This window comes from Amblyomma maculatum, chromosome 7 (assembly GCF_055883805.1).
Source record: "Amblyomma maculatum isolate TAMU_Amacu chromosome 7, ASM5588380v1, whole genome shotgun sequence".
NCBI classification, from domain to species: domain Eukaryota; kingdom Metazoa; phylum Arthropoda; class Arachnida; order Ixodida; family Ixodidae; genus Amblyomma; species Amblyomma maculatum.
Window position 1 is genome coordinate 131890049 of NC_139350.1, and position 12814 is coordinate 131902862.

Here is a 12814-nt window from a genome sequence, read left to right on the forward strand (position 1 = left end):
GTACGCTGCGCGCAGCAATGCAGCGTAGGGCAAAGCTCAAGCTCGGACCTTTCCTAACAGACTAACTAACCTTTCTCCGCCGGCTACTCGAATTAATGGTTCCAATGTCCTTAGTTCTTATTTTTTCTTCTTGCATGCATTCGTGACGCGGCACAAGGACGCCTCGACCAATTTGATACTACTGGTTCAACTTACCGAAATGAACCCCACCTTGCATGTACCTTGCGGCGCTGGTTGTGCGCCCGTTGTCGCTTTTTTTTTTTTTCGTTAATTCCTGGCTCCTTTATTGAAATAATATTGCAACATGGTTTCAGGTCGATGAAATCGTCAACTCCAGCCGTCACAGAAATTATCTAAAATGGCATTTTTACGTATAACGGAAACAGTTCGCACGCTTAAAGCGTTACTTCCGTTTTTTTTTTGCCTCACGAACAGAACAATGCATTGCTAATGCAATAAACGAAACAATGCCGCATTAAATTTCTTTAATTAGAGTGCTCCAAGGAAGCCCACGTAATGCATTTTTAAATGTTGCGCCAAACATTCCTTAGCAGTTCACGCGGATTGCCCCAACATCCTGTACTAAGGTCATTACTATGTTCTTGTGAGTAAATCATCTCCATAAATGTTTGTACGGTATATGGCATTGCATATGCCGCAGATTCAACTGTGGTGTTTTCTGGCAAGTAGAGTTATTTTAAAACAATTATTTTAAACACGGACAGATATAAAGAGGAAAACACATATTGCGCTGAACTGACGAGTGAATTTTTATTCATGGAGCGTTTCTTTTTATAGGAAGCGGCAGATAAAAGGCGACAAACAGACCCGTCACACGTCTTAATACGTCATCCTCTCTTCCAAAAAAGTCCTTTCCTTCGCTCAAGGTGTTAGGGAAGCGCTGCTTACGCATGTTTCTTTACAGTCTGCTATGTTTACTGTCTCAATATTTTCTCTTGCTATTTGGTCTCCGTTTTGGGCCTATTACTTCGGTCCTTTGGAAGCACGGGTCATACTGGCAGTCCAGACAATGGTCGAGTCTTGTTGAAAAAAAAAAATAGAGCAAAAAAAAAACGGCCTGCTCTATTTTTTATTTTATTTGTGTGTGTGTGTGTGTGTGTGTGTGTGTGTGTGTGTGTGTGTGTGTGTGTGTGTGTGTGTGTGTGTGTGTGTGTGTGTGTGTGCGTGCGTGCGTGCGTGCGTGCGTGCGTGCGTGCGTGCGTGCGTGCGTGCGTGCGTGCTCAAGGATCCTACCATTTAAACATCGTTCCGTTCTACCAGCGTATGTCTTTCCGCATGTCCGCGGAATCCTATACATAACTGCTTCACTCTGTCCGTGTTGTTTTAAAATGATGTTCAACCAACTCGGCCTACGAGTCGCTCTGCTTAAATAGAGTTACATGTAAAATGAGCGATATGCAATAAATGAGTCGATGCCAGAAAATTACGTCAAATTTCTCAAACACAACCTGTAATCACCACGCCAGAAACTAAATATAAGTGTTATGTAGGTTTGTAGGCAACACGAAGTAGCAGTCAGTAGAGCAGAAATTTCTGCAAGTTGAGAAGTATTCATTTCGCTCACAGTGCACCAAGACGGTTTGTTTTGTTTGTTTGATTGGTTTTCGTCACCTTCGTCTTTCGTTCCGCTTTCGTGAGCTGTGACTGTGAGCGCAATACATTCAGTCGTGGCGGTACCGTGGCGTTGAGTAGTTTACAAACTATTAATGTTTGCTTGATCGCTGCGTTCTATATTAATTTGGTTCCCTGCATTTTCTCAACTATTCAGCAAATGAAGAATGCATTCGCTTAATTCACGGTGCTTTTGTGTCTCTTTTTTTTTTTTGTTGCCTCATATTATTTCTATGTATTGCGAACGGACAGGATCATGACAATTGCTTCACACTGCTACTCGCACCTGTAACCAAAAGTAACTTAATTAGCCAGAACAAGATTTTGTTCCGGGCCTTTTTTTTTTTTCTGCAATAATTTGGAAAGAACGAGTAAACATCGGTTCTTACACGTTCTGTCAAAATCCGTGGTGTTTCCCTTTACGGGATATATCACTCCTAAAATATTATTCATAGTCTGCATGGAACTTATATTACTTTGTGCAGGCCTGCATGTGCAGTTGCTTATTAAAGGGTGTAAACTAGCCAAGGGATTTATAAATATCCCATACCTTTTTTTTTGCGCACGTATCTGTTGGTAAATAAGATGAAATACAATAGAAGAAAACCACCAGCCGGTCCTGGGTTTTATGTGGTCGCTGGAGCTTTTGAACAGCAGGCGCCGCGGGCATTCAGTCACTCAGCTGTGCTACACCGTTGCGGAGAGCGTGTTGAAAAGCGCTTCCTTTAGTTTGGTTCGACGACCTCAGCTTTGGTTCGAAGATATGGACTATGGCACAGCACGCAAAGCCGGAAACATAACAAAAAAAAAAAAGAGAAGACAGGTACCATGCTTATGGAAGGGAAGCGAATACATATATGTTCGCACAGCTGCACAAGCTGCACCGTGCTATTTCACGAAAGAGCGGTCACCCCATTCACCTGTGCTCAAACATTTTGTGCGGAAAAAAGCTAATGAGCTTTATCCCCCCATCATCCTTCCGTTTTCTCCCTTAAAAAAAACGGAGGGGTGGGGGGGAGTTGGAGGACTACCCTGGTTCCAACGTCCTAGCTGGGCAGATAGCCGGCGCTCGTGCTCTCTGTTCTTTTTAAAAGCGTGCGTTCACCAACATTCTCCGACTTTCTCGCGTCACATCTTTTTCGTCGTGGAGTGCCTGGACACGGTGGCCTCGGCGACTTGGATTTTGAATTCCATAACGTCGCAGTGGAGCCCAAGATTGCAAAAATTAACATTTACGGATGCCGGAACATTGAAATACTATAAAGTCTGCTCCGTGCACAAAATATATAACCTAATATCCTGAGTCATCGCCCACTTCCCCTTAATCAAAATATCGAGCCAAAAATCGAGTCATCGCCAGCTCCTAGAAAGCATAAATCCCGTGCCTAAGACGAGCTCGCTCGTCAGTTTTCTTCGCTAACGACTTGCTTTGTTATCTGCTTTGTAGCATTTTGCCTTTTGGTCTCTGCTTTTCTTTACTTTTTTCTTTTCTGTGTTTGCTTTTGAATCAATGTTTTTCTTTGTTTTTGTTTTCTGCACTCGCTTTTGGACACAGGTAGGGTCCCTAGAAATATTGCTAGTCTCTCGTCCGCCGGCCGCGACGGAGGCGGCCGCTGAATGATCGCTGCGGTGGCGCTGGGGTGAAGCGGAGTGCCACTGCCGACGGAGCAGACGACGCGCGCGCCCGTGCGCTTCGAAATGCATTCGCTGCATGCTCATTGTCAGGTGCCTTGTACATGCGATGCCGCTCTTTAGTCTTTGATTTCAGTTTAGTCGTAATATTGAATTCGTAGCCGAGTTGTTGGCATAACCACAGATACGATTTTTTTTTTTTTTCGTGAGCGAAGTTTTGCGCGCATGCCCCTGAGCCGATGTAGAAACGAAGCTGCTTTTTATACCCTATTATCCTGCTGAAGCTACCGCCGTGCTGTATTGCAATGAAGACTTCTGAGGATTTTGTGCAAACAATTGCGCTTGCATGGAGGACTGTACTAGACGCACATTCTAGGCCCCAAGGACCATGTATGCGAGCAACAGAGCGCTGTCGCCGGCGTTTTCATTCACGCTATAGTTTCATCTTAACTTCTTCGGACGTTTAGCTAAGTTATAACACGTATGTAGAACTAGAAACTTTCGGATGCATGCACAATTAAAGCACGCAAGATGGGAACCCGAGCCCTTCAACTCGCACCGCGCTTCAGGCAAATTGCTGATAGGATGCATTCTTTGGTGCTTAGGAAGCCTAGTAGCCACTCATCAGAGTATGCCATCACTTTTGCTGACTTGTGTTTTGCAACCTCTGAAACATATTTTAACAGCCAGCTGTTAGTTGAGAGGAAGGGCATTAACACTTCTTTCAAACTCTGTCCTTGAAAGGTATTTATTTTCATTTTTCATTTCACCTAGAGCTTTTACCAGCTTTGCCACCTTGTCCTTCGTACGACAAACTGCTCGAGACTTAAAAGTCTGTTTCTTAATTTTTTCTTCTTCTTGACAGGGTGTTCTGAGTTAACTTTCGCAAGTATTTGCAGGCTATATGCAAGCTGCATCAAAAATAATGGTACAGTTCTTCGCAAATTAAGTAACGCCCATTGTAGGAGGGACAGGTCTTGGTAATAGGCTCCAATCCGCTGCCAGGACGCAAGCTGAGTTTTGCAATGTCCTGAAGAAGATTAATTACCTCTTCTGTCGACTTTACAGCTATCTCCTTGACTTTGTTTCCTCGAATGCACACAACAGCACTCATGGCAGCTTCACCTGTATCACTGCGATGGAACAGAACTCGCCGATTTGCGTAGATGGCCTCCGGAGATTCGTCCTCGCTTGAGTGGCACTATGCGAATTTTAATTGCTCAACATCAGAAATCTCGACATTTGTCCCCAGTGGCGGTGGCATGCAGCTTTCTGCATTCCTGGGGCAGGCTCGCGTCACACGATCCACCCCCGCTCTATTCTTCAACTGGCTCCACTGATGCTTCAGGATCACTGCGCTTTTTAGAGCGCAGCTCTTTGGCGTCCGTTCCTGGGTTTCGCGTCGGCGTCGTCGTCGGCCTCGTAACCAGCTCCGCCCCCCTTTCATCCCCCCAGCGCTAGCAGCGACCGACTGATACCGCTGACGCCGCTAGAGAGTCAAGATACCGTGACTGCATAGAACACCGTCGCCGCCATGCAGAAAGAGGAGGGGAGGGTCCCCCCCCCCCCTGTTCCTGTGTGGCGGATAGAGTGCTCTTCAGTTGCCGACGCGCCGGTTATTTCACGTAGGCCCCGGCACGTCGACGAATACGTGACCACCTTCCCACGGCTAGACCTGGTTCTTGGCGCTGCGGAAACGAGGGTATCATATTGTTTGCGTCGGCATCGGCGGCGTTGTCCCTGAAACCAACTCCGCAGCTGGGGTTGACTCACTATCGGCGTCAGCAGCATCAGTCAGTCGCTGCTATCTCTTCCCTCCTCCCTTTATCGCGTTGTCCGCTTGCTGCGCGCGCCTCTGCCCCCATCGTTTGCCGCTGGGTGCACACGCCGCCCCCCTCCCCGCTCTTCCTGCGAGTCTCCGGTTGTCAAAGCGCCGGCTCGAACTTAATTGCTTTCTTCGCTCCTCCTCCAATGCAACCCCTGTGCGGTGGCAATCAGAGAGCCAGATCGGTGGCGGCGGATCTGTATATGCATGCACCGCCCGAGCCGAAATTGCCGCTGCCGTTCGCCACTGCGAAATTACCTGCCAGTTCTTTCTGAGCCATGAGCGAGACGACCGGTGGAAGTCCTCCGTCTGCTGCTGCTGCTGCTAAACGAGCTGCCAGAGCAGAGGCCCAGCGCCGTCGCCGCCAGAATCCAGAGCAGTAAGCGAGGCTGAAGCAGAAGCTCATCGCCGCCGTCGAGAAGACCCTGCCGTTCGCACCGCCGAAGCGGAGGCTCATCGCCACCGTCGAGAGCAACCAGGTGTAAGCGAGGCTGAAGCAGAAGCTCATCACCGCCGCCGAGAAGGGAGTCTTTGTTAAAGGAATAAGTGTGAAAAATAAAAAAAAATTCTGTGATAGCGCATACATGTGTTGCTCGATTTCTTTGCCTCAATCTATCAAAAAGGTGAAACAGCTTATTTGCTGCGCTCAAATTTCGCATTAGGAAGTAACGTAATCGTCGGTAATTTTTTTTTTCTTTCTCTGCAGGTCTCCCTACTGACTGTTTTTGCTCGTACAAGTGATCCTTTCTCTTGAGAGACAAGGGTTTCAACAAGTATTTTGGAGTGTCAGGAAACAGCATTAGGATGGTATCCTTCGTGAGTTGCGTAACATCCCGGGGAATCTCAATTACCTTTACCTGTCTTAAAACTTCGCTCAATAAAGCAGGGTTTGAGGTGTCGCTCACAAACGTCGACACTATAGCTTGTTCGTGTTACAGTAATGTGAGGGCAACCCCGATGCGGATCCTCCGATATTTATATATATACCGATATTTATATCAACGTCCAGGATTTCCTGTCTGCAACTCACAAATAATGAGGAAGATATTCACCACTTGTGGGTTTGCCCGCCACTGAAGCCGACAATATCGGCACCTGACGGCAGTGGGCCTTTCGCCGAGCAACCCATCTTCGTACATTTCTTGCACGCAAGGGCCTTATCTCTCTTGAACTTTATTAGAACACAGCCAACTATACTTTCTTTCATTTATTACGCCTTTTAGTTTTCGTTTTACATATTCCTTTATGCCCTAGCTGAGGCAATAAACAATGTTATTGCCTTTCCCGCCGCGCTTGATGTTGCGCTCCCGCTCTTGCCTCTTCCCTGCGTCTTTCGGTGTCCTGAAGAGAGAGCATTTTACCTTGAACGAGCGCTACCCGCTCTTGCACCCGGGCAAGAAACACGTGCTGTCACGCTTACCCCGTTTTCTGGACATGACGCGATCACATATCCATAAAAAAAGGCACACTTGCACACATGCTAGCTAATTTGCGCGCATTCCGGCTCGCGAGCGAAAAGAAGTGCACGTGGTGCACGAGCCTTGCCACGGCACCAACGGATCAGCGCGGCGCAGACTCGCAGTACGGCACAACCGCCACAGCACCACGTACACAACGCGACTACAGTGGCTAGAATACTGAAACGCGACCACGCTCCGAATGCGTGCAGCGCCCCCTGCGCTTTCATCCGGGAAGCGGCCAACCGGTTCCGTAGGGAACACCGCTCGGACGGCAGACTAGCAAATACTTCTAGTCATGACTTCGAGCTGGGCTCTTCTGGAGCTTCCCTCGGATTTTGCAGACAGTAAAACTTCGTTTTATGAGCCTTGCGAGGTTAAGATCCCGTGATTGAGGTTGTCGAACTGCACTAGATGCAAATATATATATATATATATATATAGTATGCATATTATCTAGCTTTTTTTTTTTTCATTTTTCTTTGCTCCGGATGTTTGAAAAATGAACCGCCTTGGTTTTATGGCTCACTTAATTTCTTTAGTGGCATATCATGCCTTGTGGTACAAAATGCTTAGTTAGCAAAATACCCGGATTTCTAAAGTAAATATGCCAAGCGCCAGTTATAGGTGATCCTTGCTGGATTTCTTTTGGATCACATTCATAGTCTATTGTTCACATCTCTTCACTTTTTTAGTGCCAAAGCACTTTTTGGTGCTTTTTCTTAGGTTTCTCCTCTATTTAACGGCTCCAAAATTTAAATTCGAGCTCCATAGTGCAGTTTTTTTTCCTGCGAGCAGCTCCAAATATGAATTTCACTGCTCTAAAACTAAGATTTTGCAGCTCTGAAAATTGCTACAAATCCTATTTCAGCTGTTGCACCCCTGTACTGACGATGCATATTCGAGGTTTGAAGAGTAGCAGTTTCAAGTTAGTGGATATTGCCAAAACATTCCGTCATAAATATGCAAGTGTTCAGTTTGCGTTACTTATGTAGTCCATATGTGTTTGCCAGACAAGGTTACTAGAGATACATACACCAAGGTATTTGCAAGAGGAAATGTGTTCGTGGATAGTCATTAAACGAATAGTCGCAGTGTGGTTCATTTGATGCAAGATGGGAAACCCTCATAGGCTTGCATTTAGTAACATTAAGCATTATTAGGCAAATATTACACCATGAAGAAATCTTATTAAGGTTGGATTGCAAAGTGATGTGGTGTGCATGACTTGTTACTCGACGATAAATAATGTGATCATCGGCAAAGATTTATGGAAGATATGCTCTTAGGCAAGTTGTTAATCTGTATAAGAAAGATCCCAGCACTGATCCCTGTGGAAGGCAAGAGGTCACATTACAAAAATGTGAGCTATGGCCATTAACAGTTACAAATTGTGTACAGTTAGACAAGAAGCATTCAATCCATTGCAAACAACTTTTACCATCCATTTTTATATTCTGAACTTCGCTCCTGCCTTCTTTTCTAACAATAATAGAAAATGTATTGCCAGTTTTCTTTTAACGCTGTGTGCTTTGGATCTAGTATTTTTTTTACTTTGTGCGTGAGTGAAATTCACTTCATTTTTTTTGTTCTCTTCTTTCCTCAGGCAATTGCATGAAATGTCATTGTCTGAGGGCTGAGTCTTTACATGATGAGGAAGTGCTTCTTTCACTTTTTTTCTGTCGTATTTTTGCCCGCGAGAAGGTTCAGCAGAGAGGGGCCAACTGCACCAATACTAGTGGATGATGTCTACACAGCGAACATGACTAACTGTAGTGGCTGTGTTTTGCGAAGCATCCCATTTGGTGTGCAATGTCCCAAGTGGTTGAAATTCTCCTGGAGCCCACCTCTAGTCACCTTTTTCTCTCTTGTTTCACTCCTTCCTTCATATTTTCTCTCAAGATGCAGTTAAGGGAGCCACAGAGACATTTACTATGTATTTCCTTAAAACCAATATTTTTGCCTCAGGCACTCAAATTAGACGTATTAGAAAAAATTAGAAAAAAAAAAAAAAAAAAAACTTGCTGTGCTTATTCCGCTCCTCTGGCTATACATTTGCTTTCTTTGGAAACTTAACGCTTTTGTGTTGTGGCGTCACTAGCGACAACATTACAGACATCACGTTATGAGCACATTATTTTGGCAGAGCACCACTCTGTGTGGCTTGTAAAAGCATGTGGTGCTACAGCCCACGGAAGATGTCACTTATGCACTTCCTGCACATACCACCAGCCAGTGTTGACACAAGACCTATATTCTTGGGCCTGAGGCCAGGCTCCATTTATAGCCTTACAGAGCTTTTGCGATAGGCTAGCTCTAGGTGTACCGGTGGGAGCAAGACTGGTGTAGGCTACGTGCCACTGAATTCCTTGTTGCTTTTGCAGTGACTTTCGATGCTGTCATTGGACAAGAATGTGATATAGTAAAAGCAGCAAATTCATATGTTTCAAGATAAAAATAATCGCCTCCTCGCTTATTTTGGTAGATCATGGCAGCTGGTGCTGCTGCCAAGAAATGGTGTGGCAGTGCTGTGCGAAGCTTTCTTAGCAAATGCTACGTTTTCTCCCAGCAGTACATGTCAGTATGGCATGCACTTCAGAAAGCTGTGGACAGATCAGCATTAATGGCGTAATTGCCATAAAGCAAGAGTGTATAAATAATGGTTGAAGTAAATCAGAAAAGTCATTATTTTGTTGGCAGCAGTTTTCTAGCCTAGCATTATCTTACAAATTCTACTTTCATACTGCACTTCATAATGACTTGTTTCTGGCCTGCAATCTTCCTCTGTCATGACTGTGATTGCAAAGTAGTCTGCATAACATGCTGAACATTCATGATTGAACATTCATGCCAGCATAATAACAGATTGTAATAGCTGCAGTAAATACACTGTAAAACAGCAAACTTTCATAACTTCATGATATTTTGCTTGATTGAGTCGCAAGTTCTCGTGGTGTGCAGAGTAGTGGGTAGAAAGGGGATACATATGTCTTGGCTGTGAGTCCACACTCGATTGGTGCAAACAGAAGCTAGGGCCTTGACTTTGCCTTCTAGACCTTTGTGACTAGGGGTCCAGGCGGTAACATGATCTTGGTGCAGGGTGGTGCCCAAAATGTGCAGGACAAATTCATGGCAGGACCAGAACCAACCCAGTGGGAGGCGACCGTCCTCAAGTGTGAGACAACAATGGTGGAGATGAGAGCAGCTAATGTCACTAGTGCAGCATGCATGCGTGCTCCTCTTGTCTTGTCACACCGTGGTGAGGCTCTTATCAATGAGGCTGTGGTAGACACCCTGCGTCGATCTGAATGAGTTTGGTGCGTGTCCTCTGCTCTACAATGGCCCCATGAGTGCTATGTGGTGGGCCACCTTGATGGCACACTGTCGGTGGCTCTCAAAAAGACATGCGTTCTCTCCCAGGCCATTTTTCACTGCCTCCAGGACAGCCTGTAACAAGAAATACCACGAACTGAAAGTAGAACTGTTAACAATGCATGCAGATCACAGCCTAAAATGAGAACCAGCAGGTGAAGCTGACCTCTTAAGAATTTAAAACCTCATTACTCATGGTTCTCTTCAGTTAAACCAAATCTTGAAATTTCGGTTGTCCACCGAACTTCCAGTGCATTCTGCGACTGTATGAATAGAGCTTTCAGTTCATTTGAATGTTTTTCTCCTGTTACTGCAATAGCTATAATAGGACTACTACTTGATGAAATGGGAGGCTGGTAGGGTAGCATACGTGCTGCTGGCATGAGCCCAGTGGACCGACAGCGGAACAACCGGCATTAGGGAGTATCCCTTAAAAAATGGAAGAATAGGTTCATTGCAGTAACCACAAGTGACAGTTGCACAGACAGACACCTCCCAATTTTAAGCGTTTATCTGATATGCACGTAGTAAAGAAAGGATGCCTGCTCATGTAATCGTTAGCCTGCAGATAGTGTAATAACAACATCAGTGTTGCGAAAAACTAGAACCAGATTTGTGCGCATTGAAGCAGAAAAATGGAAGCTAAGAATTATATAAAAAAGGCACCATAAGAAATTAAACTTTACGAATGCACAAATCCAAATATCATGACCAAAAGCTGGCACCTTGAAAACACTGCACCTATCGAAGTATTTGGCAGGGTCCAATAACTGTGCATCCCAGCCAATGGCAGAGAAATGGGCAGCAGAGAAGATGATTGTGGAAACTAGCTACGTATGATAGGCAGCAACTGCGAACCATTGGTGGATGAATGCATATTATAACCACCCTATGCTTTAAAATGAATTCTGTAGGACTTTTGATGACTGTGCTTTAGGAACATTGAGAGCAACACTCTTGGGGCAGTTGCACGTGCTGCCAAGATGAAGCATCTTTGTTGGAATGCAGCACATATGTGGGCAACTGAAGACACAAATGAGTGCTTCAGCAATCTCGGGAAGGTCATAAAAATACCTCATCGGCATTGCTGAATATCTCATTATCCAGTAATAACTGTGCTGCAAATTTTTTGCAGAGAGCAGTGCACCAAGAGTGGCTGAATGTGGCCATGGGTAAAGCCTAAATCTCCTGAAATTCTGCAATCCCACAAACAACTGCAGAATTAGAAATTTTTTGTGGAACTGTGTGCCAGTAGCCATATTCCCATTTTTTATAGACCGTTTTATCATGGGCGCTGCCATTTTGTGTATGTGGCGCCATCTAGCGGCCGAGTTGTGAACAACCGCCATGCTGGTATGTGGGGTCCCATCCGCGGAACAGGCGACAAGTAGCGCAAATCGGCATTTTGGAGCTTTCGCATGCAATGTTTTGCTTTCTGAAAGTACCTAGCTGAAAGAAGAAAAAAAATTTCAGTAGCAGCGAAGCTATTCGGTCAGAAATGACAAAAAATTATGCTCCTGATCAGGCCGGCTTAAGGCTACAAGCCTGATTACAATGAGTGTGTAACTTTTATGTGGCACAGAGAGGCGGCGGCGCACCACTGGCCGCGAGGGCAGCTTTCGATCTACTTTTTATTCTTAAATGATTTCTAGAGACGGCTTACCGTAACAATTTGAGGAAAGAAAGCAAGCGAATTTAGCCATGTCATGTCACGTTTAGGAGCAATGCTAATCGCGCTACATTTGTTGGGTCAACCGATCATTCATATACTCTTTACTGCTTGAGCGGCTACTGCGGAAATTCCCACACCTCCATTGGGGTTCTATTCTTAAGTATCCATTATCCATTTCGAATCCATTTAATCTACCCTGGCTACTTTTGTTGGGTGACAATCAGGCAGGGTGTTCAAGCGTCCTCTACCAGGCAATCGGATTTCAGCATTGCCTACATGACTCAACACCTGTTTGCCGGTATGTGCGGGGAGTGGCGATGACTTGTCAATATCGGGAGCTGCTATCCTGTAATTTCTCTGACTGGGCGTTAGTTGCGTTTGTCTGACGATGCCGTCATGCTGACATCCAAATACAAGATAAAATGGACAATTGATACCTATTTAATAGTGACCTTAAATTATGTCCCATAATGACCTCATTGAAAGTTGCTTTTGTCAACGATTATATAGTCCATTTTTCGTCGCAAGGTTTTCTTACTGCAAGCAATCACTGCTATTCCTATGATCATATTCCCCTTTATTATCAGACCCCGCCAGGGTGGCGCAGTGGTTACGACGCTCGGCTACTGTTCCCAAGGACACGGGATCGAATCCCGGCCTCGGCGGCCGCTTTTCGATGGCGGCGAAAAACAAGGTGCCCGTGTGCTGTGTGTGCACGTTAAAGAACCCCAGATGGTCGAAATTTCCGGAGTCTTCCACTACGGCGTCTCTCATAGCCTGAGTCACTTTGGGACGTTAAACCCCACAAACCAAACCAAACCTTTATTATCGGCAGCAAAATCTTGCGAGATGCGTGTTTTCAAACAACAAAAAAATATTGTAGTGCTGCTTCACTAAATAAATTGACAACCAATTTTTTAGTATATCGTTGTCTTCAAGTGGGACAGGTTCTTTCATACTTGCATTCACCTCAGGTGACTGAATCGAAATAGTTCTTTACCTGGCAGCAGCTCGTAAATATTTGCCGAAGGAATATCATCCGCTTGTTGCCCAAAGACTGCCGTTGTTGCACGAGTATTCAGTTTTTCCGGCCCGTACTCGACAAACACAGTGTTCGGAACTCGCACGAAAGGCTGCCAAAGCTAAACATTTCCGGTTGGGGCTTGAAATTCAGAAGCTACTCGTCTTAGCCCAATTGAGTGAGTTGCAAGTGGAACAGTGTAG